Source organism: Leopardus geoffroyi, chromosome B3 (assembly GCF_018350155.1).
Source record: "Leopardus geoffroyi isolate Oge1 chromosome B3, O.geoffroyi_Oge1_pat1.0, whole genome shotgun sequence".
NCBI classification, from domain to species: domain Eukaryota; kingdom Metazoa; phylum Chordata; class Mammalia; order Carnivora; family Felidae; genus Leopardus; species Leopardus geoffroyi.
In genome coordinates, this window is record NC_059337.1 from 53,444,283 (window position 1) to 53,471,416 (window position 27,134).

At 38.8% G+C, this 27,134-nt stretch overlaps 1 long non-coding RNA gene across 5 annotated transcripts in view; it reads left to right on the forward strand.

Annotated features, from left to right (window-relative positions):
• The window catches only part of LOC123583026, an 89,556-nt gene that overhangs the window by 29,944 nt on the left and 32,478 nt on the right, over positions 1-27,134 (forward strand). Inside the window, exon 4 of one of the 5 annotated variants that reach the window (XR_006704706.1) lies at positions 13,467-13,780. The exons of the other annotated variants lie outside the window; for them this stretch is intronic. This is a non-coding gene — a long non-coding RNA (uncharacterized LOC123583026). Of the gene's footprint in view, positions 1-13,466; positions 13,781-27,134 lie in introns of those variants that run through there. 5 annotated transcript variants of the gene reach the window in all.

Consider the following 27,134-nt stretch of genomic DNA (forward strand, 5'->3'; position numbering starts at 1 on the left):
CAGCCGCTCTGGAAAACAGTGTGGAGGTTCCTCAAGAAATTAAAAATAGAACTACCCTGTGACCCAGCAATAGCACTGCTAGGAATTTACCCAAGGGATACAGGAGTGCTGATGCATAGGGGCACTCATACCCCAATGTTTATAGCAGCACTTTCAACAATAGCCAAATTATGAAAAGAGCCTAAATGTCCATCAACTGATGAATGGATAAAGAAGATGTGGTTTCTATATACAATGGAATACTACTTGGCAATGAGAAAGAATGAAATCTGTCCATTTGCAGCAACATGGATGGAACTGGAGGGTACTATGCTAAGTGAAATAAGTCAGTCAGAGAAAGACAGATATCATATGTTTTCACGCATATGTGGATCTTGAGAAACTTAACAGAAGACCATGAAGGAAGGGAAGGGGGAAAAATAGTTACGAACAGAGAGGGAGGGAGGCAAACCATAAGAGTCTCTTAAATACAGAGAACAAACTGAGGGTTGATGGGGGGTGGGGGAGAGGGGAAAGTGGGTGATGGGCATTGAGGAGGGCACTTGTTGGGATGAGCACTGGGTGTTATATGGAAACCAATTTGACAATAAATTATATTTTTTTAAAAAAAGAACCCTAAGTGGAAAAACACACATAAAGAGAGATTCATGGGGGGACAAATAGGCAGAACACTATGGCAATGACTATTTTATTTTATTTTTATTTTTTAATTTTAATTTTATTTTTTTAATTTACATCCAAATTAGTTAGCATATAGTGCAACAATGATTTCAGGAGTAGATTCCTTAATGTCCCTTACCCATTTAGCCCATCCCCCCACAACCCCTCCAGTAACCCTGTGTTCTCCATATTTAAGAGTCTCTTATGTTTTGTCCCCTTCCCTGTTTTTATATTATTTTTGCTTGTGTTCATCTGTTCTGTGTCTTAAAGTCCTCATATGAGTGAGTCATATGATATTTGTCTTTCTCTGACTAATTTCGCTTAGCATAATACCCTCTAGTTCCATCCATGTAGTTGCAAATGGCAAAATTTCGTTCTTTTTGATTGCCAAGTAATACTCCATATATATCTATATGTACCACATCTTCTTTATCCATTCATCCATTAGTGGACATTTGGGCTCTTTCCATACTTTGGTTACTGTTGATAGTGCTGCTATAAACATGGGGGTGCATGTGTCCCTTCAAAACAGCATACATGTATCCCTTGGATAAATACCTAGTAGTGCAATTGCTGGGTTGTAAGGTAGTTTTATTTTTAGTTTTTTGAGGAACCTCCATACTGTTTTCCAGAGTGGCTGCACCAGTTTGCATTCCCACCAGAAGTGCAAAAGAGATCCTCTCTCTCCACATCCTTGCCAACATCTGTTGTTGCCTGAGTTGTTCATGTTAGCCATTCTGACAGGTGTCAGGTGATATCTCATTGTGGTTTTGATTTGTATTTCCCTGATGATGAGTGATGTGGAGCATTTTTTCATGTGTCAGTTGGCCATCTGGATGTCTTCTTTGGAGAAGTTTCCATTCATTTTTCCATTCTTTTGCCCATTTCTTCACTAGATTATTTGTTTTTTGGGTGTTGAGTTTGATAAGTTCTTTATAGATTTTGGATACTAACCCTTTATATAATATGTCATTTTCAAATATCTTCTCCCATTCCGTAGGTTGCCTTTTAGCTTTGCTGATTGTTTCCTTCGCTGTGCAGAAGCTTTTTATTTGATGAGGTCCCAATAGTTCATTTTTGCTTTTGTTTCCCTTGCCTCTGGAGATATGTTGAGTAAGGGCAATGACATTTTAGATACAACACCCAAAGCATGTTCTAGGAAAGAAACAATTGGTAAGCTGGGTTTCATTAAATTGAAAAACTTGTGCTCTGTGAAGGACAATACCACTATCTTAGGAGATAGCTGCACCCCCATGTTTATTGCAGCATTATTTGCAATAGCCCAGACATGGAAACAATCTAAGTGTCCATCAACAGATGAATGGATAAAAAAAAAATTGATAAAGAAAATATTACACACACACACACACACACACACACACACACACGAATATTATTCAGCCATAAAAAAGAAGGAAATCTTGTCATTTGAGACAACATGAATGGACCTTGAAGGCCTTATGCTAAGTGAAATAAACCAGACTGGGAAAGACAAATACTAGATCTGATCTCACTTAAATGCGGAATCTTTTTCAAAAATGCCAAACTCATTGAAACAGAGGATAGAATGGTAGTTGTCAGGGGATAGGGGATGGGAGAAATGAGGACATATTGGTCAAAGAGTACAAACTTCCAGTTATAAAATGAATAATTTCTGGGAAATCTAATATTCAGCATGGTAGCTATAGTTAACAATACTATATTATATTCTTGAAAGTTGCAAAGAGAATAATAGATCTTAAATGTTTTCAGCACCAAAAATATGTAATTATGTGAAGTGATAGATGTGTTACCTAACTTTATTTTAATCATTTAACAATATATACATGTATCAAATCATCATGTTGTATACCTTAAGCTTACACAATGTTATATATCAATTATATCTCAATAAAGCTGGAAAAATATCAACACTATGAAGGCTGGCATTCAGTTAAAGAAAAAAAGAAAGACAATGTGAAAAAAATGAGAAAAGAAGCCACAGGCTAGAGGGAAATATTTGCAAAATACACATCTGATAAAGAAATTTATCCAAAAATATGCAAGGAACACTTAAAACCCAACAGTAAGAAAATAAACAATATGAATAAAAAATGGACAAAAGACCTGAACAGGTACCTCATGAAAGAATACATACAGATGGCAAGTAAGCATATGAAAATATGCTAAACATAATATGTCATTAAGGAATTGCAAATTAAAACGACAATGAGGTAGTACTATACACCTATTAGAACGGGCACCAAATGCTAACACCAAAATACTGACACCAAATTCTAACAAGGATATGGAGCAAACAGGAACTCTTTCTTAGTCACTGCTGATGGGAACACAAAATGGTACAGCCATTTAAAAAGACAGTTTGGCCGTTTCTTACAAAACTAAATGTACTCTTACCATATGATCCCGCAATTGCACTTCTTAGTATCTACCCAAAGGACTTGAAAACCTCTCCATACAGAAACTTACACACAAATGTTTACAGCGGCTTTATTCATAACTGCCAAAACTTGGAAGCAACTAAGATGTCCCTCAGTAGGTGAGGGATAAATATACTGTGGTACAATCATGCAATGGAATGTTTTTCAGTTTAAAAAGAAATGAGCTACCAAGCCACAAAAAGATGTGGATAACCTTAAATGGTATTACAAAGTGAAGGAAGCCAATCTGAAAGGCTACATAAATATAATCCAACTATATAACATTCTGGAAAAGGGAAAACTATGGAGACAGTAAAAAGACCAATGGTTGCCAGGGGTTAGGGAAGAGGGAGAGATGAATGGCAGAGCACAGGAGTTTGGGGACAGTGAAACTTTTCAGTTTGATGAAGCAATGGTAGATACATGTCATTATACATTTGCCAAAGCTCATAGAATGTACAACACCAAGAGTTAAACTTAAGGTAAGATGTGATCATTGGGCGATAAGAGGATTCATAGATTGTAACAAAATATGCCACTCTGGTGTGGGATGTCAATAGTATAGGAAATTGTGGGTGTGGGGACAAGGGATACATGGGAACTCTCTGTACTTTCCACTGTAAGTTGAAAATGCTCTAAAAAAATTTTTTTATTAAGTCAGTAAGGTCACAGGATATAAAATCAATATACAGAAATCCATTGCATTTCTATACACTAATAATGAAGTAGCAGAAAGAGAAATTAAGAAAACAATACCATTTACAATTATACCAAAAATAATAAAATAAACTTAACGAAGGAAGTGAAAGACGTACTCTGAAAACTATAAAACATTGATGAAAGGAATTGAAGATGACACAAGTAGATATTTCTTGCTCATGGATCAGAATAACAAATATTGTTAAAATGTCCTACACAAAGCAATCTACAGATTTAATGCAATCCCTATCAAAATACCAATAGCATTTTTCATAGAACTAGAACAAATAATCCTAAAATTTGCATGGAATCACTAAAGACCCCGAATAGCCAAAGCAATCTTGAAAAATAAAAATAAAACTGGAGATATCACTATCCCAGATTTCAAGAAATACACAAAACTGTAGTAATCAAAACAGTATGACACTGGCACGAAAATAAACACATGGGTCAATGGAACAGAATAGAGAGCTGAGAAATAAACTCACAATTATATAGTCAATTAATCTTCAACAAAGGAAGCAAGAATATGCAGTGGGAAAAAGATAGTCTCTTCAACAAATGCTGTTAGGAAAACTGGACAGCAACGCGCATAAGTATGAAACTAGACCCACTTTCTCACGCCATATACAAAAAATAAACTCAAAATGGTTAAAGACCTAAACGTGAGACCTGAAACCATAAAAATCCTAGAAGAGAGCATAGGTAGTAATAGCTAAGATATTGGCCATAGCAACATTTTTCTAGATATGTCTTCTGAAGCAAGGGGGGGGGGGGGTGGCAGGGAAGCAAAAATAAACTATTGGGACTACATCAAAATAAAAAGCTTCTGCACAGTGAAGAAAACAATCAACAAAACTAAAAGACAACCTACTGAATGGGAGATGTTATTTGCAAATGACATATCCAATAAAAGGTTTGTATGCAAAATATATAAAGAACTTATAAAACTTAACACCAAATAACAAATAATCCAATTTAAAAATGGGCAGAAGACATGAGATTTTTGCTCCAAACAAGACATATAAATGTCCAACAGATACATGAAAAGATGCTCAACATCACTCATCATCAGAGAAATGGAAATCAAAACCACAACGAGGGGCACCTGGGTGGCTTAGTCAGTTAAGCAGCCGACTTCAGCTCAGGTCATGATCTCCAGCTTGTGAGTTGGAGCCTCATGTGGGGCTCTGTGCTGACAGCTTAGAGCCTGGAGCCTGCTTTGGTTTCTGTGTCTCCCTCTCTCTCTCTTCCCCTCCCTGCTCACGCTCTGTATCTGTCTCCTTCAAAAATAAACATTAAATTTTTTTTTTAAAAAACCCACAATGAGATGTAACCTCATAATTGTCAGAATGGCTAAAATCAAATCCATAAGAAACAAGTGTTGGTGAGGCTGTGGAGAAAAAGGAACCTTTGTGCACTGTTGGGGGAAATGCAAACTGGTGCAGACACTGTGGAAAATAGTACGGATGTTCCTCAAAAAATTAAAACTTACCATATGATCCAGTAATTCCACTACTGGGTATTTACCTAAATAATATGAAAAAACTAATTCAAAAAGATGTATGCACCCCTATATTTATTGAAGCATCATTTAAAATAGCCTAATTATGGAAGCAGCCCAAGTGTCCATCAGTAGATGAATGAATAAAGGTGTGGTATAGGGGCACCTGGGTTGCTCAGTGGATTAGGCATCTGACTTCGGCTCAGGTCATGATCTTGCTTCCGAATCTGTGTCTCCCACTCTCTCTGCTCCTCCCCTGCTCAGGCTCTGTCTATCTCTCTCTTAAAAAATAAACATTAAAAAAATATTTTAAAGAATATGTGGTATATATACACAATGGGATATTACAAATATTACATAATTTCACAAATATATGGAATTTAAGAAACAGAAAAAAAAGAAAGAAAAAGAAAGAGAGAGATAAACCAAAAACAGGTTCTTATTTATAGAGAACAAACTAGTTACCAGAGGGGAGGTGGATAGGAGGATGGGTGAAATAGGTGAAGGGGATTAAGAGTGCACTTATCTTGATGAGCAATGAACAATGTAGAATATAATGTTGAATCACTATATTTTATACACTAATATAATACTGTATGTTAACTATACTGAAATTAAAATTTAAATAAATAAATTTCTCTGAAAAAAAAAGGAATACGAAAACACTAATTCAAAAAGTCATATGCACCCTTATGTTTATTGCAGCATTATTTACAATAGCCAGATTATGGAAGCAGCCCAATTTCCATCAATAGATGAATGTGTAAAGATGTAATATATGTATATGTATACACACACACACACACACACACACACATATATATATATATATATATATAATGGAAAATTACTCAGACATAAAAAAGAATGAAATCTTGCCATTTGCAACAACAAAGGTGGATGTAGAGGGTATAATGCTAAGTGAAATAAGTCAGTCAGAGAAAGACAAATACCATATGATTTCATTCATATGTGGAATTTGAGAAACAAAATAAATGAACAAAGAGAAAAAAAGAAACAAATCAAAAGCACACTCTTAACTATATAGAACCTCCTGATGGTTATTAGAGGGGAGGTAGGTGGAGGGATTGGTGAAATAGGTGAAGGGGATTAAGAGTACACTTATTATTGGGGCGCCTGGGTGGCGCAGTCGGTTAGGCGTCCGACTTCAGCCAGGTCACGATCTCGCGGTCCGTGAGTTCGAGCCCCGCATCAGGCTCTGGGCTGATGGCTCAGAGCCTGGAGCCTGTTTCTGATTCTGTGTCTCCCTCTCTCTCTGCCCCTCCCCCGTTCATGCTCTGTCTCTCTCTGTCCCAAAAATGAATAAAAACGTTGAAAAAAAATTAAAAAAAAAAGAGTACACTTATTATGATGAGCACTGAGTAATGTATAGAACTGTTGAATCACTATAGTGTACACTTTAAATTAATATAACACTGTGTGTTAACTATAATGAATTTAAATTAAACTTAAAAAAAAACTTACAATATCACCTCACATCAGTCAGAATGGCTAAAACCAAAAACACAAGAAACAACAGGTGTTTGTAAGGATGTGGAGAAAGGGGTACCCTCTTGCAATATTGGCGGGAATGCAAATTGGTGCAGCCACTCTGGAAAATAGTATAGAAGTTCCTCAAAAAGTTAAAAATAGAAATACCAAATGATCCAGCAGTTGCACTACTAGGTATTCACTCAACACAAAAATACAAACTCATATTTGTTTGTTTGTTTGTTTGTTTGTTTGTTTGTTTGTTTGTTTTTGAGAGAAAGACCAAGTGTGAGTGGAGGAGAGGCAGAGAGAGAGGGAGACACAGAATCTGAAGCAGGCTCCAGGCTCCAAGCTGACAGCACAGAGCCTGATACAGGGCTCAAATTCACAAACCATGAGATCTTGACCTGAGCTGAAGTTGGACACTTAACCAACTGAGCCACCCAAGCGCTCCCAAAAATACTAATTCAAAGAATACGTGTACTCCAATGTTTATAGCAGCATTATGTACCAGCCCAAGTGTCCATTGATTGATGAATGGATAAAAAAGATTTATGATTATACACACACACACACACACACACACACACACACACACACACACTGGAATATTACCCATCCATAAAAAAAAGAATGAAATCTTGCTATTTGAAATGATATAGATGGAGCTAGAGAGTATTATGCTAAGTGAAATAAAGTCAGAAAAAGACAAATACTATATGATTGTACTCATATATGGAATTGAAGAAACAAAACAAATGAGCAATGGGGAAAAAAAGAGAGAGAGATGCAAACCAAGAAATAGACTCTTCACTATAGAGAACAATCTGAGGGTTACCAGAAGGGAGATGAATGGGAAAATGGGATAAATAGATGATGGGGATTAAAGAGTACACTTGTGATGAATTCAAGGTATTACATGGAAGCGTTGAATCATCTGAAACTAGTATTACACTGTATGTTAACTAGATTTTAAATTAAAACTTTTTAAAAAGTTTTTTAATTATAAAGCACGGATAGAATTAGAAAATCTCTAATATTCAGCCTAATGAAATAGTTGATACAGGTAAAACTCATCAATGAATGAAACCACTAAATAGAAGGTTGTTGGAGAACATTGCAGTGAAGGGCTCAGACTGTCACTATCTGAACCTACTGATTAATCTTAGCATCAAGAGTAATGACACAATCAGACATGCTAGTCTCCTGATTTGACACAATATGGCACCAACTCTTAAGAATTTTTGTCAAAAATATTGAGCCTGAGACCGTAACTTTGCCTCTCTTAGCCTGGTTTCCAATGACAGGAAAATGGAATAGAGGAATAAGTTAGATGATACCATAAGGAACCAAACAAATTCAGAATGTGAGACATTCCACAAGACAACTCAACTAATTTATTCCTTAATTCAATGTCACATTTAAAAAAAAAGAGGACTATACTAGATCAGTATTCTCACCAGAGATGATTTTGTCCTCAGGGGGACATTTAACAATGTCTGGAGACATTTTTGATTGTCTGAATGTGAGAATTGCTACTGGAATCTAGGAAGTAGAGGCCAAGGATGCTGCTAAACATCCTGCAATGCACAGGACTGCCCACACATGTAAGAATTATCTGTTCCAAAACATCAATAGTGCCACTGCTGACAAACCCTGTACTAGAGGAGATTGAAAAGACACAACAATATAATTTTGTGTGTGCGTCTTACTTGGGTCCTGATTTAAAGAAACTCAAACCACAAAAAGACATTTTTGAGACCACTAGGGAAATTTGAACATAGACTGGGTATTAGATGATACTGAAGAATTATTGTTGAGTATGATATTGGTATTGTATATGGTATGTAAGAAAATATCTATAATTTTCAAGGATGCACACCAATGTATGTAGGGATAAAATGGTATGATGTCTAGGATCTTCTTTAAAACATATCAGCCTAAGGGTGCCTGGTGGCTCAGTGGGCTAAGCATCTAACTTTGGCTCAGGTTATGATCTCACGGTTCATGGGTTCCAGCTCCGCATCAGGCTCTGTGCCGAGAGGTCGGAGCCTAGAGCCTGCTTCAGATTCTTTCTCCCTCTCTCTGTGCCCCTCCCCTGCTCACACTCTATCTCTCTCTCAAGAATAAGTAAACATTAAGACATTTTTTTTTTAATTTTTTTTTCAACGTTTATTTATTTTTGGGACAGAGAGAGACAGAGCATGAACGGGGGAGGGGCAGAGAGAGAGGGAGACACAGAATCGGAAACAGGCTCCAGGCTCTGAGCCATCAGCCCAGAGCCCGATGCGGGGCTCGAACCCACGGACTGCGAGATCGTGACCTGGCTGAAGTCGGACGCTTAACTGACTGCGCCACCCAGGCGCCCCTAAGACATTTTTTTAATAAAATAAAATTTAAAATAAAAATAAAATATTTCAGGCCAAAAAAAATAGATTACATATTACTGTTGACAAAATACTGGTAAGTTTATTTTTTTTTATTTATTTTTTATTTTTTTTTAACGTTTATTTATTTTTGAGACAGAGAGAGACAGAGCATGAACGGGGGAGGGTCGGAGAGAGGGAGACACAGAATCCGAAACAGGCTCCAGGCTGTCAGCACAGAGCCGGACACAGGGCTCGAACTCACGGACTGCGAGATCGTGACCTGAGCCAAAGTTGGCCGCTCAACCGACTGAGCCACCCAGGCGCCCCAAAAATACTGTTAAGTTTAGATCTTGGTGATTGTTTTGTAAGAATTCCCTAAATATGTGTGTATATTTGATAAAACTTTTCATTTAAACACAAAGAATATTCTTCAGAAAGAAAGATTTAACCCAGCAGGAAAAAAAGAATAGGCAAGAAACAATGAATGTTGTTCATTGAGGAATCCTATTGGACTGTGAGAACCCTCTGTTGAGATTGGAATGCATGTGGTAAAGATGCTGGTGCTCAGACAGATTCTCAAACGAGCTGCATGGTGGCCAGACACGTTCAATCACAGTTCAGTGAGAAGAAACAAGATCTCCCTGCTCACCAAAACATACTATATCTGAAAAAATATATGTATATTTTACTGGGTTCATTCTAGTTCAGAAGCTATGGCTATACATATTTGATAAAGAACAAGACTTTTCTCACTTCATTTTTGTAGTAGAGGCTTTTGAGAAATTGGAACCCTATAAAAAGTTTTAGTATTAGGAGAAACCACTGAGCTAACAAGGAAGGAATCTTCTAGTGTGCCTCTTGTTTCTCTATATTTTCAAAGAAACTATCATTTTTTTACATCTCAATTAATTTGATGACTGTACCTCTCAGAATATTAGGGACAAGATGGTTTTCTATTTGTGATTTTCCCTGGCTTGTTATCGTGCAAAGTCCAGACACGTCTGACCTCATTAGTGTGGGTGCAGTGATGGGTGTGTTCCTCATGATTGGTAGTGACACTGGTGGAAAGTCAAAGCCATACTTTCACTGGCCAAATGGAATCCTACTGTCTGCTGGAAAGCAGCTATGGAAAAAAATCATTCACTTGTATTGCGTGACAGAGGTATGGATCACAGCATGAGTGATTTTCAGTGGTTAGTGGGCTGCATCATCCACACCAAAATGGTACATCCAAGTTCTATTCCCTGGTACCTTTGAATGCAACCTTATTTGAAATAGGGTCTTTGCAGATGTAATTAACTTAAGAATCTTGGGGTAAGATCATTCTAGATTTAGGATGAGCCCTAAATCCCATGGCTGTGTCCTTATAAGAGAAAAGAGAAGATTAGAGACACAAGTGAGATTGCCATGTGAAGATGGAAGCAGAGATTGGAGTTATACCGCTACAAGCCAAGTAACACCAAGGATTGCTAGCCACCACCAGAAGATAAGAGTGAGGCTTGGAATGAATTCTCTCTCAGAGCCTCCAGGAGGAACCAACCCTCCCCAAACCTTGATTTTGGACTTCTGGCCCCAAGACTGTGAGAGAAATTTCTGTTGTTTTAAGCCACCCAATTTGTGCTAATTTCTTATGAAGGCGCAAGAAACTAAAACAATTGATATGGGGCAGATTCTCACAAAAAGAAACTGATGAATTAGGGGTGCCTGGGTGGCTCAGTCGGTTAAGCATCCAACTTTGGCTCAGGTCATGATCTCATGGCTTGTGGGTTCAAGTCCCATATCAGGCTCTGTGCTGACAGCTCAGACCCTGGAGGCTGCCTCCGATTCTGTGTCTCCCTCTCTCTCTGCTCCTCCCCCCATTCACACTGTATCTCTCTCAAAAATAAACGTTAAAATTTTTTAAATTAAAAAATAAAATAAAATAAAGAAAAAAGAACAATCGTTATTTAAAAAAAAAAGAAAAAGAAAGAACCTGATGAATTAAATGATTCAGAGTCTCAGTTTCTATTTGGTCATTCATTCATTCATTTTCTCATTCATTCATCAAGTATCCATTTATTATATACTTGACTCTAAAACATAAACTGGTACTTTTTAAATTCATTGACACATTCTAATCTAGAGTATATTTGGTTACTGCTAACTTCTTTGGTGGGGAAAGTTTATTATAGATATTTTGTACTTCATTTGAAAGAGCTGTTATCATCTGGATTCTTGTAAGTTATCTTTGCATTCCACCTAACAGTTGGCTAACAAAAGGCAATAACAAGAAGTAAAATGAGACTTTTCTGTTTTCTCATAATTTCATCTAAGGCTACAAAGTTGAAGATAAAGGGCAATAAATACTCCCACATTGGGAGGATAGGTGCTAGATACATCTTTGAAGGATATACAAAAAGATAAAAAAAACCCTTATCGCATAATCTACATATGAGAAAAGAAACTTGTCAGCAAAGGAGTCATTGAAAGGGATTCATAGAAGCAAAGGATGCTGAGATTTTTTCTCTTGGGAATACTCTTTATAGCTGTGCTACATGTACACTGCACAACTACAGGGGGCACCATTCACCCCATAGTCATCAGAGATTTATATAGTGTTATAACAATTTTCCAGCAGATGGCAGTAAAGTATCTTGAGGAGTAATGTCCTTCTGCTAACTCACACAAGGTCATATAGGCTAATGAAGGCTCTGCTCTTTTTCCTCCTCCCTTACACTCTCCCTCAAGCCAAGTACACAGAATTCTAAGAGAATCTTCACAGATATTGGGATAGCCTGCAACAAGAGAGACTAGCATTTCATTCTTTGAATGAAACCTGGCTGAGTTATAGAAACTCTTAGGCCTACCCCAGGCTACTTACTATCAGAGCAGAGCCTGGGAGACCTGAGAGAACTTGATAAGGATCCCAGGAGTCTTAGGCCTAGTGCCTGTTCTTGTCTGGAGAAGTCTGAAGGCAGGAGACTGGCTAGAACTACCATGACAACAAGACAAGGATAGGGGCATCAGAGCTGGTTACACTGCACTTCAACCACTTGGCGTGCCAAGAGCACATGAATTCCTTGAGCCAAATTGACACCCTAGCTACAGGTAGCCAGGTATGAACTGTCTGAAAGAACTTTGTCTGAAGAAACTGACCACTGAGACAGCTGCTCCACCCTTCCAACCCCCTCCCCTGGCCCCCTCCCTCCCCTAATGTACACCTAGAGACAGAGAAGGTGAGGGGAGATCACCAAAGTATACCCAGAGAAAAGATTACATTTGGCATAAAAAGCTGTGTGGAAGTCCGCCACAGGTTTGCCAAAGAACCCATAAAAGTGCTCTACAAAGGAGAGACATTTGATCACAGAGGGCATTCCACAGCTAAGAGAAAACTAAAAATGGTACCAGTCTTAGCCCATTTACCAGTCACCCATTCATCCCTACCTACCCTTGAAGAGCCAGAAGCTGCAAAAAGGCAGAAGGGGAAAGAAAAGTAAAAATAAACCATATTCTGCCTTCTTTTCCTCAGTGTGGGTTCCCAATTCACCAATCAATCCTAAGGAATTACTACTCACTGCATAACTTTTTGTTCTGTCTGAAGAGAACCTAGACTTTTATTTGGTGGTCTCTTCTCCCCATGTAATTCATGTGCATTAGGGGAAGCTAACATCCTAACAATAACCCACTCTCTACCACTCCAGAACTAGTTCTTATACTCTGACAACTATTAAACATTGTTCAAAGAAATTTTTGAATATCTAAATAAATGGAAAGACATCTCATGTTCATGGATCAGAAGGCTTAATATTGTTAAAAGAAAACAATTCTCCTCAATTGATCTACAGATTAAACAAAATTCCTGTCAAAATCCAAGCTGGCTTTTTTGTAGAAATTAACAAGTTGATCCTAAATTTCATACAGAAATGTAAGGATCCCAGAATCACCAAAACAATCTTAAAGAGGAACAAATTTGGAGGACTCACACTCTGATTTCAAAATTTACTACAAAGCTATAGTACTCAAGACAATGTGGTATTGGTATAAGAATAGGTATATAGGGGGTGCCTGGGTGGCTCAGTCATGATCTCGTGGTTCATGAGCTCGAGCCCCACATCAGGTTCTGTACTGACACCTTGGAGCCTGGAGTCTACTTCAGATTCTGTGTTTCCCTCTCTCTCTGCATCACCCCCCCCGCCCCGCCCTGAACGTGCTCTGTCTCTCTCTCTCTCAAAATAAAATAAAAACATTAAAAAAAAAAAAAAAGAATAGGTATCTAGATCAGTAGGGTAGAATTGAAAGCCCAGGAATAAACTCTCACATTTACCATCAATTAATTTTCTACAGGATGCAAAGACAATCCAATTGGAAAAGAACAGTCTCTTCAACAAATGATGTCAGGACAACTGGATATTCACATGCAAAGAATGAAATTGGATCACTTCCTCACACCATACACAAAATTAGTTTAAGATGGATCATGGACACAACTACAGGAGCTAATAATTATAAAAATTCATAGAAGAAAACATAGCAGTAAATCTTCATGACCTCAGATTTGGCAATGGTTTTTTAGACATGACACCAAAGCACACATGACAAAAGAAAAAAATAAATTGGGTTTCTCAAGATTAAAAACCTTTGTGCCTCAAAGAATATCATCAAGAAAGTGAAAAGACAACCCACAAAATGGGGTAAAGTAATGTAAATTACATATTTGATAAAGAACTTGCGTCAAATATATAAAGAACTCTTAAAACTTAATAAAAAGAAAACAACCCAATTTAAAAATGGGCAAATGATATAAACATTTCTCCAAAGAAGACATAATGGTCCACAAATACATGAAAAGATGCTCAATATCATTAGCTATGTGGAAATGCGATTTGCATATGGAAATACAAATGAAAACCACAATGAAATACTGCTTCAAAACATAGCCACTAGGATGACTATAATGACTATAATTTTAAAAAGACAGATGATAATTATTGATGAGGATGAAGAGAAATTGGAACCTTTATACATTGCTGGTGAGAACATAAAATAGTGCAGACATTTTAGAAAACAGTCTGGCAGTTCTTCAAAAGATTAAGCATTAGAATTATCACATAACCGGCAATTCTGCTCCTATGTATACACTCAAGAGAAATGAAAAATATGTCCATAGGAAAACTCATACACAAATGCTCACAGCAGAATTATATATAATAACCAAAAAGCAGAAACAACCCAACTATCCATTAACTGAATGAATAGATAAATAAAATGTGACAATGCATACAATGGGATAATATTCAATCATAAAAAGGGGTGAAGTACTGATATATGCTACAACATGAGTAAACCTTGAAAACTTTATGCTATGTGAAGGAAGCCAGTCACAAAAACCTACATAATGTATGATCCCATGTATATGAAATATCCAGAATAGGCTAATCTATAGAGGTATAAAGTAGATTAGAGGTTGCCTAGGACTGGCAGCTTAGGGAGAAATGGGGAATGACTGCTAATGAGAACAGGTTTTTTAGCAGGAGATGAAATGAAAATGCTCTAAAACTGACCATGGTGATGGTTGGATAACTGTGAATATACTACTAAGAACCACTCATTTGTTCACTTTAAATAGGTGAATTATGTTAATTATATCTCCATAAAAATTATATATATAAGTTTTTATGTCCATCCCTAGAGATTGCAATTTAATTGTATTGGAGCATCAGGATTTTTAAAAATTTCTCAGGTAATCCAAATGTTCAGCAAAGCTTGAGAACCACTGATCTGAACTAATCATAGTAACTTCCCAGAGATTGGTTTAGACATGGACATATGTACAACTCTTGACAAGATATAAGAAGTTTGCTTGAGGTTTCTGGGACAGCTTTCTACAAGAGTTAAAGGAAAAGAAGCCTTCTCCTTTTTTGAGGATTATGTCTGGAATTGCAGCACGTATTTTGTAACCATGAAAGGAGTTAATCCAAGAACAAATCTGACATATAAGAATGCAGAAAAGAAAGACGTAAAAGAACCTGGGACCTCGACTACTTAATTCAGCTGCTGAGTTGCACAATCCTTGAGTCATCTGAATTCTGGACTTCTTATAATGTGAGATCTATTTCCTTTTTTTTCAAATCTCTTTGAGTTTTCTGTTACTTGCAGACCAGAGTACCCACACATATTGAGGAACATTTAAGGAGCAAATGAAGACCAACCTACAAAAGAGAAGGAGAAGGAATGGACAAAGAAGTAGATAGAAAATCAGGAGAGTATAGTATCGTAAAAGCCAAATACAAGAATAGTTTAAGGAGGAAGGAATAATCAATGTTGTAAAGTGTTTCAAAGCAGTTAAGATGAGGTTGAAAGCAGTGTGAACCTGTAGGTTCATAGCCTTCTTGGGAGCTTTCCTGATGTAATTCGAATTGCTCCCATGTGCATGTAGAGGTCATGGAGAGACCAAAGAAAGAAGCAGGCCATTCTTGGTAGACCATTCCTGGTAGGTGGCAATTTTAATAATAGCAAAGGGAAGTTGCATATGAGGCTTGTCTTGGGTGGCAGCAAGACAAATGGATCCCTAGAGGCATCCTCCAAATCTTAAAAGTTTATGAAAAGGTGCTGGCTGGGCTCAGTCATATGTACCATGCAGGTATACATCATATCACCGCCTCAAGCCTATGCCCTTGGAGCAGCCTCTGGGAGTGGGAAAAGCAAACCGAATACACATTTCAAGGACAGGGGAGGAGAGGGGAGGGAATGAGGAGCCTCTAAGCACCCAGGTCCAGCTCACAGGTCAATCAATAGTCATGTCTTATTTTATCACATTTCCCAACACTCCACCCTTTTTTTTAAATTTTAACTTTATTTTGAGAGAGAGAGAGAGCACATGCATGCACTATGAGTGGGGGAGGGGCAGAGAGAGAGGGAGAGAGAGAATCCCTGGTCACAGGGGTTGATCCCACAAACCATGAGATCATTACCTGAGCCGAAATCAAGAGTCAGAGTCTCAACCAACTGAGCCACCCAGGCGCCCCCTTCATAGTCCACCCTTGTGACCAGCTCTTGTGATTTCATATATACCCCTCTTGTGAGCAGTCAGCAAGGGTTTTTATTAGCATGAAGGTGGCTCTTCTGGTGGCTATCTGGCTGTGTTGTAGGCAGACGCCACAGCAACAATACAAGCACATGTAAGAGAAAACATAGGTTAAGACCATAATTTTTAAAGTCATTGACAACTTTCTCTACCAAGAGCCCCAGAATCCAAACCATCAATTTATTAAATCTCCTGGCTGGAGGTTGAATCATTCAAAGTATTTACTTGTGTCCTCATGTGACTTAATGAAGATTAAGATGAAGATGATACAATAGCAGACTCATCAGATAAGAGTATATAACATACTGTTTGGATAATGAATGGGACAGGTGCCTCCTTATGTGACAGTAACAATGTCTAAAGCCATTCTATTTGGAAGGCAGCTTTTCTCATTAGAGTCATTTCAGTGGTTACTGGGACAAGTTTTGTTGGCTCATTCAGGGCTTGCTGAGTGAATGTAGTAAGAGTTTCTATGTGTGCTATAATATCCTCCAGGCCTACGAAGGGAACAAACACAGTGACCAAACAATCACATTATGAAAAACTGTCTATTTGGACTTGGGAAGAGTGAGGTTGGCAGCTTCAGAATCTTAGCTTGGTTGTACATACCATATAAGTATTGTCAGGCATGAGGAGATCGACTAAGGATGGGATATGCCAAACCAGGACCCATATCTTCTCCTCTCTCTCAAGGTGTATTTTCTACTTCAGGCAGAGTGTATTTTAACAAGTCCAGCTTGTAGCTGGACAGTGGGATCCCAGTGGAGATTGAGGAGCGCCCCCTCACCCAAGGGTGTGAAGTAACTCACCAACTTTGGCCACATGTCCCACTGCAAATTTGTGCTGTCTCTTTAAGGCTGGAGACTCCACCCCCTAATGCCCTCCTGGCTTTCCCTGCTGATTTTTTTATATTCCAGGCTTTAAGTCCCATTGGTTGTAAGAACTCACAAAATTCAGCCCCTCTTACTTTCAAAGCCAAATATTATGGGGATTTGTCTTCCCCATGTGGGCTCCCCAGTGTAAAAGTCTATTTTTGCCCTTGTCTGTGCCACCAGCTCCCTATCTACCTTGGATGGCCATGATCTATTTCTCTCCCAAACCATGTCTTCACCCTTTCTACCTTCCTTGAGGTGGCCTCTTCTCCCCTTAGTTGTGGAGTTTGTTCTGCCAGGCTTCAGATTATTTTCTGGGTTATTTACACTGATGTGAGTGTTATCTAGTTGTATCCATAGGACAAGACAAACTTAGGATTCTACTCCACCATCTTCCCAGCCTCTCTCCTCCGTATATAGGATTTAATTTCTCTAATCTCCTAATGGTGTCAGCCTGACTTGCACCAAAGCAGGAAAAAGCTTGGGTTAGGCCAGAGTCAGTGTCCATATAAACCAGAGTATATTTAAATCCTTCATTCAGAGGAAGGGTGTCAGTATAATGAATTTGCCAATTACCTACCAGTTGAGAACTCTGGTATATGGACCCACATTCTTTTGGCAGTTGCCTGGAGTGGTATTTAGAATACACAGGACAGGTTGTTATTGTACTAACCATTTCACTGTACTTCAAGAGCAATCCAGCACCCCTGGCAATATGTCCTTTCATTTGAGCATTGTGATGGCCATTTTTTTCTATGCACTCAATCTGTTGTATCTACTAAAGGGTCAGTAGATAAAGCTTGTACCAAGCTAAAGCATCACCTTACCAGCAGTTGCCAATGCCTTATGAGTTGAGACATGGAAAACAGTGAGGACTGCCTTGGACTCTTGCAGATGAACCCAAATGTCTATAAGGGCTTATTCATAGGCCATAAAGACTTATTCATAATCATCAATCCCTTGGTTTTCTATTATCCAAGCCATAGGGTTAATCCCCTTAGAATAGCTGAGCTGTCAGTGTAAAGGGTTAATGGCCAGGGTTCACGAGTGATCACCAGCCAGACTGCTTTGAGTTTAGCCCACTGGCTGCTGCATTGGCTACTATGTGAGAGGCCCTACCTGGAGGAGCACTATGTACACTGCTAGGAGCTGTTGCTCTGTGGGGATATATCAAGTATTTGTCCCCTTCCATAATTGGGTCCAAAATCCTAGAGGTATTTTCCCATTCTGTTGTTTTTGCTGTGGTGCCTACCCATGTTTTTTGGACTCACAGATATATTTAACTCAAATGTTAGCCCTACTTGGGAAATGCCCAGAGCTTTAATCTGTTTCATTAGTATTTTTGTCTACTCAAAGACCACTTGTTGTTTTAATCCCCAATCCCACATGTGCCCTTTCTTTACCAAAAGGCATGAGGAATGGAAGCATTGTGCCAGGTGGGGAATAAAAGTGCTCTAAAACCCCCAAATCCCTACCAAGGTTTGCATTTATTTTACCCTCTTATGGTTGGACAGGCTTGCACCTTAGCAATCACAGCTTTTGGGACAATATGAGTCTTACCCGACCAGATAACACCCAAAATTTTATGGCAGTACCTAGGCCTTGAATTTCCTGGGGGTCCATTGTCTATCCTCTCCCTCATAGATGCTCTAACAAAGCCTGCAAGGCATCCTGCAGCAGAGGTAAGTCTTTTATATTAGCGTTACATTATCAGTGCAATGGGTTTATCTTACCGATGTGGAGGAGCACACAGAGAGGTCCCCAGCTACCATCCCATGACATATTGTGGGCCCGTGGAGGTAGCTTTAGGTGAGTACTTTATCATTGTCCCTCCCATATGAGGGCAAATTGACCTTACTTACTTACCAAAAACATCCACCTGTCAAAGTTTTTTCTATGAATCTCCTAGAGGATGAAGAACTTTCATAGGAATATATGTGAAAAAGAAGTGTCAGAGTAAAACAAAAATTGTCTGCAAATAACAAAAAAAAATTTAAGTGGCCTTGGTCAAAGATCCGATAAGAGTTTTGTTTTTTTTTTTTTTAATTTTTTTTTTCAACGTTTATTTATTTTTTTGGGGACAGAGAGAGACAGAGCATGAACGGGGGAGGGGCAGAGAGAGAGGGAGACACAGAATCGGAAACAGGCTCCAGGCTCTGAGCCATCAGCCCAGAGCCCGACGCGGGGCTCGAACTCACGGACCGCGAGATCGTGACCTGGCTGAAGTCGGACACTTAACCGACCGCGCCACCCAGGCGCCCCAGAGTTTTTTTTATAAACCTGGTAAAGGTAAAAACTAGAAACTTTGTTTTGAGGGCATGTAAACAAAAACCTTTGTTTATAATTTCTTATCAAGGGCAGACCAGCAATCTAAGAAAATTTTGTCTTTTTAACAGAGAAAAATCAAATTTTAATCTTACACCAGTGTACTTTTAGAAATTTATTTTTTTTTTATTTTTTTAATGTTTATTTATTATTTTTGAGAGAGACAGAGGCAGAATGTGAGTGGGTTAGGGGCAGAGAGAGAAGGAGACAAAGAATCCGAAGCAGGCTCCAGGCTCTGAGCTGTCAGCACAGAGCCGGACGCGGGGCTCGAACTCACGGACCGTGAGATCATGACCTGAGCTGAAGTCGGACGCTCAACCGACTGAGCCACCCAGGTGCCCCACACCAGTGTACTTTTAAAATTAATTCATTCCAGTCTTAGTCCTGACCATGCATAAAATTCTTTTCTAAAGATTCCCCTTCACAAACCTTCTATAATTTTATTTTTTATTAAGATTTTATACTAATTTTTTCCTCTTTAAACAAGTCTAACTTCAGAACAAAGTTATTTTCTTTTACCTCAACAAAAATATATTTTCATTCTTCATACTTTTCTTACATATTTCCTATTTTCCTGCATACAGAGTTGCTCTTATTATTTCTAGCTGTCTGTATTTTAAAGAAGGTTTTTCCTCTCTTTTGTTTCTTTTAAATTCAGCCACTGTAAACAATGTCTTGGCTATCTCCTGGGGTATTTACATTTTAAAGACACGATAAGATTTACAACTTAAAAAAAAAAATTTACACCTCCAAGAGACAGAAAGAATGCAAGTTTTCTCCTAAGAGTTTTGGGAGTAATTGCTATTTAAAATTTTTCTTTTGTGGGCACCTGAGTGGCTCAGTCAGTTAAGCATCTGACTCTTGATTTCGGCTCGGGTCATGATCTCATGGTTGTGGGATGGAGCCCCACATGGGGTTCCACACTGAGCGTGATGCCTGCTTGGGATTCTCTCTCCCTCTGGCTCTGTCCCTCCCCCATTCATGCTTGCCCTCTGTCTCAAAATAAATAAATAAACATTTTTAAAAAATAAATAAAAATTTCCCTTTGTAGTAAGAGCGTTGAAAACATAGGGCATTTTGCCTGTCTCTTCATCAATTACCATATTTCTTTTTCATGTTTATCATTTTTAAAGAGATTTTAGCTCTTAGTGTCCTAATTAGGCTTTGTCACAGTGCCTGGATCTTAATCTGTGGTATTTGCTATCCTCCTAGCTTTGCAAAGCAGCATATTAATGTCCCTAAGTTTTTATCTTGCTCTCTCATCTTGTCTGCCGGGTTTTATGTTCTTTTCTAATCTTAGTTCATTTTTTAACTTCCAGACATGAGCTTCAGCCTCCAGCTGGGCATATGTAACCAGCCAAACTGCTTATAGTAGAAGCCAACCCCCTGCGGCCACCGTGTGTATCCCTTCCTTGCCACAGCCTGCAATGTGCAGTGCCTCCCACAAGCATACTAGACTGGGTGGCATTTCCTGGCATCCTTGTACTCATGTGGTGGTCTACCAGTATCTGACACATGGGCCACCCTTGCCCACATAGAGGTCAATGGCCAACTCAGGATGTTTTGGCCCCCACGGATGTGTCTTTTACAAAGCTAGGGAAATTTAAGAGGCTTGAATGAGCATCCTTCCCCACACAGAGGTCAATGGCCAACTTGGGATTTCCCCGGGAAATGAATCTTTCCCAAGGCTCATTTCTTTGGTCTTCTGGCTGGCTTGCCAGTTGTAGGTTTGCAGCCCTCTCAAGGACTTTCCTGGTATAATTTGAAATTGCCCCTTGTATCACTTCTCGGCCTTTTGGCTAAGATCAAGTGTGAAATTGCCCCTTGTATACAGAAGTCAGGGAGAAACCAAAGGAAAAAACAGGCCACTCCATGTTGGTAGGTGGTAATTTTAATAATAGCAAAAGGAACTTACATACAAGGCTTGTCTTGGTGGTAGCAAGACAAATGGATCCCTGCATTCACCCTCCAAATCTTAAAAGTTTATAAAGAGGTCCTAATGGGGCTCAGTCATGTATACCATGCAGGTATTTTCAACATTACCATCTCAAGGCTATGTTCTAGGAGCAGCCTCTGGGACTGGGAAAGGCAAGCAGAACCCACATTTCAAGGACAGAGAAAAGGGTAAGGAGGGTCTGAATGCCTGAGTCCAGCTCACAGGACAATTGGTGGTCACATCTTTTTTTATTATGTTCCCAACAGAACCCAGCTCATTCTGGCTTCTCTCCAGTGTAACAGTATATTAGCATAGAAGACCTCTGCATATGGGCCTACACCATCAAATACAGTATCTAGAAGCCATGAGTGTCTCTTTAAATTAACTAGAATCAAATACAATTTAAAATTCACATTATCAGTAACATTAGCCAGATTTCAGTTACTCAGTAGCCACAGTATCAGGCAAATATAAAACATTTCCATTAACCTAGAGGGTATCATGCTGAGTGAAGTAGGTCAGACCCAGAAAAACAAATACCATATGATTTCGCTTATATATGGAATCTAAAAAACAAAACACATAAACAACACAGAAACAGACCTAAACCCCATAAATACAGAGAACAAACTGGTGTTTGCCAGAGAGACGGGTGAGGGGGATGGACAAAATGGGTGAAGGGGGATGGGAGGTACAGGATTTTAGTTATGTAATGAATAAATCACAGAGATGAAAGGTACATCATAGGAACTATAGTCAATGGTATTGTAATAACGTTGTGTGGTGACAGATTGTGGCTACACTTGTGAGCATAGCACAACATATATAGGTGTCACCATATTGTACACCTCAAACTAATGTAACATTGTGTGGCAACTATACTTCAGGGTTTTTTTAATGATGAAAAGGGGAAAAAAACACATTAGCATCAGCACAAAAAGTTTTATTGGAAATCATTGATCATTGAAGTCTCTAACTCTTAGGCACGTTTGAATTCCAAAGCCAAGTCTGTTTCTCCTTCTCGTCACCCTTCTCTCCCCAAAAGCCTGATTTGGAGGGAAAAACTACTGTTCTATACCCTTTATTTTTCAGAGATAAATACAGTTGTAATCACTCATTCTTTCTTTCTATGCTAGATACTTTCCATTTGTCCTTCAGATCCACCTTCCACTTTTCCCACCCTGCTCTGTATGCTAGAAGGCAGACCAACAGCTTCCTTTCTTCTCATTTCTGGTTGGGTTTGGCCAATGGGAAGCACCAGCAGGATGTTAGAGGGAGGGAGGCAAGAGACATCAGGATATTTACGTCCTGCCCCAAAGTACTATTGTATATCAGGTGTATCCCTCCATCAAAGGTCTCAGCTTCTGTCAGGTGGCCTTCTTCATATATCCCTCTACCTCCAGGATCCATCTATCTCCAGATCCTTCTTCTCACCACTTTAAGCCTTGGAGAGGTACAGAGAGCCCTGCTGTTATCAGTCCAAGGACATTACACTCTGTATTGTGATTTTCCTGCAATATGCCCATACCTTTTAAAATAGCCCTTTTATTAAACCCTCCAATTATTATAATTTGAGTGTATGATAGGATGCTAGCTAATAGATTTTCTTATGTTCCTTAGTTCTCTAAGAAGATGGGCTTATAAGTAAGGGGACCAATCCTCTCATTTTGCCCAGGATTGAATGTTTCCCCAATACAAGGGAATTTCAGTGCTAAAATCAGGACAGTTCCAAGAAAACTGAGATGGCTGATTACCCTACCCATAAGTATATTTGATTATGATATTTATCCACATGATAGTCTGAATACAAATAATTGTTTCTCCTTTATTTAACTGCCTGTTTAATTTTACTCCTCTCTACCTATCTTGATTTTATTTGGGGGGCTATTGGTTTCTTTCTAATTTTTTCCATGTATTTGTATTCAGTGCCTTTGTTCCTTGCTGTTTTGTGCCTTTATACTCCAGAGGTATCTTCTTTCCAATGTGGGAGGTAGTCATACACAGTCCTACTTTGGAGATATAAACCATGTAACATTTTAAGATTTTTTTTAATCTATAAGGTTTATGGAAGTAAAATCCAGGTTATTTTCTTGCCCTTCTTGGGATCTGTGAGTGACTATTCACCCAAGGTGATTAGGATCTATAAGTTTCTCAATGCTTTCTGGTATTGATAAAGAGAATACCAAACTTACTTAAAAGGTTACTGTAAGTATAAAGTGACTTCAGCCCACTCAACCTGTACCCTTCAAGGTGTTGGCTCCTAGTTAAAAGATAAATATCCTCTAAATGGAGGCCATGTTTAGGGGTGCCTGGGTGGCTCAGTCAGTTGAGCATCAGACTTCAGCTCAGGTCACAATCTCTCATTTCATGAGTTTGAGACCCACATCCAGCTCTCTGCTGTCAGCACAGAGTCTGCTTTGGATCCTCTGACTCCCTCTCCCTGCTCCTCCCCACTCATTCTGTCTCTCTCTCTCTCTCTCTCTCTCTCAAAAATAAATAAACACTTTAAATAAACAAACAAACAAACAAATAAATGGAGGCCGTGTTTGCCAAGGGCTATTCTGAAATTCAGAGTATGGATTTCAGCCCAGATTCTAAGACCCCAGAACTATAAGCAGAAAATGAACTGGAGTTACTGCTTTAGCCCTGAAGGTAAATATGGAGTAAAATAGGACTTGTGGAGGCCCTGGAAATAACAAGTGCCCCCCTCTCTGGAAAGACTGTACAGCAATCTCCCTGAGTCTTCCTGACACTAATGGCTATGATCTATTCAAAAGGTCAAGTCACTGGGCTTCTGGGTGGCTCAGTTGGTTAAGCATCGACTCTTGGTTTCTGCTCAGGTCATGATGTCACAGTTCCTGAGATTGAGCCAGGGTTGGGCTCTGCACTGACAGCACAAAGCCTGGTTGGGATCCTCTCTCTCTCTCTCTCAAAATCAGTAAATAAACATAAAAAAAAAAAAGATGAAGTCACAATACGTTATAGAATTTCCCTTAGTAAGAAAATCTTGATTTTACACTCTGTGGTACTTCCTTTTTATTTTTCCCCCATTCCCAAAATAGATGCTGTTTTTGTTTGTTTGTTTGTTTGTTTGTTTGTTTCCTGTCTCATTTTTTTGCTAACTGCTAAACCTTCTTCTACCTGTCAGGCTAGCTGATCAACAAACATCTATGTATGTAGTCCTATGCATGCTGGGAGGATGTCTAAAAATTCAAGGAGTTGGAAACCCTTCTGATGGGGCAAACTTGCAGAGAAAGGGGGAAATGTTTCTTCCCAGAAGCCTAGTAAAGCTTAACTACAATGTCACAATTCAGGTTGCCCTCCCACTACGTGGTTCTTAACCCTGATTGCATATTAGAATCATCGGAGAAGTTTCCTGCTTCCAGACAATTGAGTCAGACTCTCTGGGGTTTGAGGTCCACAGGATGGTTTTTAAAGCTCTCCAAGCAATTCTGACATGCAGACAGGGTTAAGAATCCCAGCCTTACAGTTAAGAACCTAAGTGCATATGCATGCTATGCTGGTCTCTACTGCATAAGCAGAAATCATTGATCAACCTAAGAAACACATGGAGAGACTTTCATTCTCTTTGTTTCTCACCATATAAAAAAACTACCCAAACCAACACTGCTCAACATGACACCACTGGCTGATGCAGCACATTCCTGGCAACCATTACCCCGAGGTCCCTGTGAATCACTACACAGGTTTTTTCAGTTAGTCCTATTCTCCTTCCACATGCGAGTGGAAAGCAGCTGTCTCCATTGTAATAGGCAGCCGACTAGGTAGGAGACAGAAGACTTGGATTCTAATCTCATTCTTCCCCTAACTAGTTTTGAGGTCTGAAGCAGATCATTTTAATATCTCTGAGAGTTAATAAAATGGGATGACTTACCTGTCAACCTACTTCACACACTTGTGTGAATATTAAATGAAATGTGAAAGCAATCATAAACCATAAATTTCCATGTCAAGATAACGACATGACTATGTACTTAAGAGCCTCTAGAACAGGGACGCCTGGATGGCTCAGTTAATCATTTGACTTTGACTCAGATCATGATCACACAGTTCATGAGTTCCAGCCCCACATTGGGCTCTGTGCTGACAGCCTGGAGCCTGCTTTGGATTTTGTCTCCCTCTCTCTCTGCCCCTCCCCCACTCACTCTACCTCTCTCTCTCTCTCTCTCTCTGTCTTTCAATCTCTCTCTCTCTCAAAAATAAACATTTAAAAAAATAAAGGTGTCTTCATATCAAATTATTAAAAAAAAAAGAGCCCCTGGGACTGAGCAGGGCTCCTTCCTCCCTTTTTTCTCTAGGGAGTTTCCTCTTTAGTCTTAAGGGAGAACATGTAGAAAAAGAGGTGGGGAAAGAGAGACACATGTATAAGAGGGCATTTCTGCAGTGTTTACAAAGGAATTCCATGCACCCATTGAGTAAATATGATCGCTGTATATGACACACACAGAACGATGTTAATGATATATTGTTAGGTGAAAAAACTAAGTTGCAATACAGTATGTAGGGTATGATCTCATTTTAAAACTATTGAAGAATGTTTGTTAGTACATGAAAAATGTCTAGAAGTATACATTCCAATCTGTCAACACCAGGATTGATTGGGAGGGAGATTTTATTTCTTTCTTTGTACATTTCTGTTACATGTGAATAATTTTATGATGACCATATATCATTTTCATAATTTTCAAATGCATACTAAAATGCAAATCAAGGGGAAAGAGAGGTGGTGAGGGTGTTACAGCCCAAGGCTAGTAAAGAGAGAAAATGTAATTGCCTTAAAGTGTAGAATGGATTATTAAACAGTTGGGGAACATTTACAAAGGTATGTGGTGATCATCAGCTGACATGAATTCACTAGGAACAAACCAAGACAAAATAACCCATTTCTTTTTGGTAGAATAACTAGATTATCTTAGTATCTCAGGGGAATATCACAGATTTGTGCATCTTGATTCAGCAAAGCTTTTCACAAAGTCTCTTACAACATTATTTTGGAAAATATGTGAAATGCAAATCATTAAGTGATTCATAGCTAGTTAAATATCATATCCATGTATCAGAATATATGTATCCAAGAGAGTACTAGTCTTTGGCCCGTTTTCTTTCATATTTTTATCAACAACATAAAGACATTGAAGGTAGCCATACCAAGTTCTCAGATGACACAAAGATGGAAGGACTAGCTTACTAGCTAAACCTATATTTAAGATATTCTTAGTTTATTTGAGTATCAAGCTGAAATCAGCAAAGGAACTAACGAGTTATAGGATGACAAATCTCCATTCCGTGTAAGAAAGACTTCCAACAATGGATCAGGCATAGGCTCTCAGTCAAAAAAAATCTAGAGAGGGGTGCCTTGGTGGCTCAGTTGATTAACCATCCAACTTCAGCTCAGGTCATGATCTCATGGTTCATGGGTTTGAGCCCCACGTTGGGCTCTGCACTGACATCTCAGAGCTTGGAGCCTGTTTTACATTCTTTGTCTCCCCCTCTCTCTGCCCCTCTTCTGCTCGTGCTCTGTTTCTCTCTCTCTCAAAAATAAATAAACCATAAAAATTTTTGTTTAATCTGGAGGGGGTAGGAGATTGGATCATCAAGTATTCCCACAATTGCAAAATTATATGATTCCAACCAGAAAATTATTAACAGACACTAAGTACTAACAGATTGCAAAGATAGTGGAAGACAATATAGAGCATAATGCTTGTTTTCGTAGAGAAAAGAAATCCTGAACAGAACCTTGAAGAATCAGTAAATAGGTATAAATGCACAGA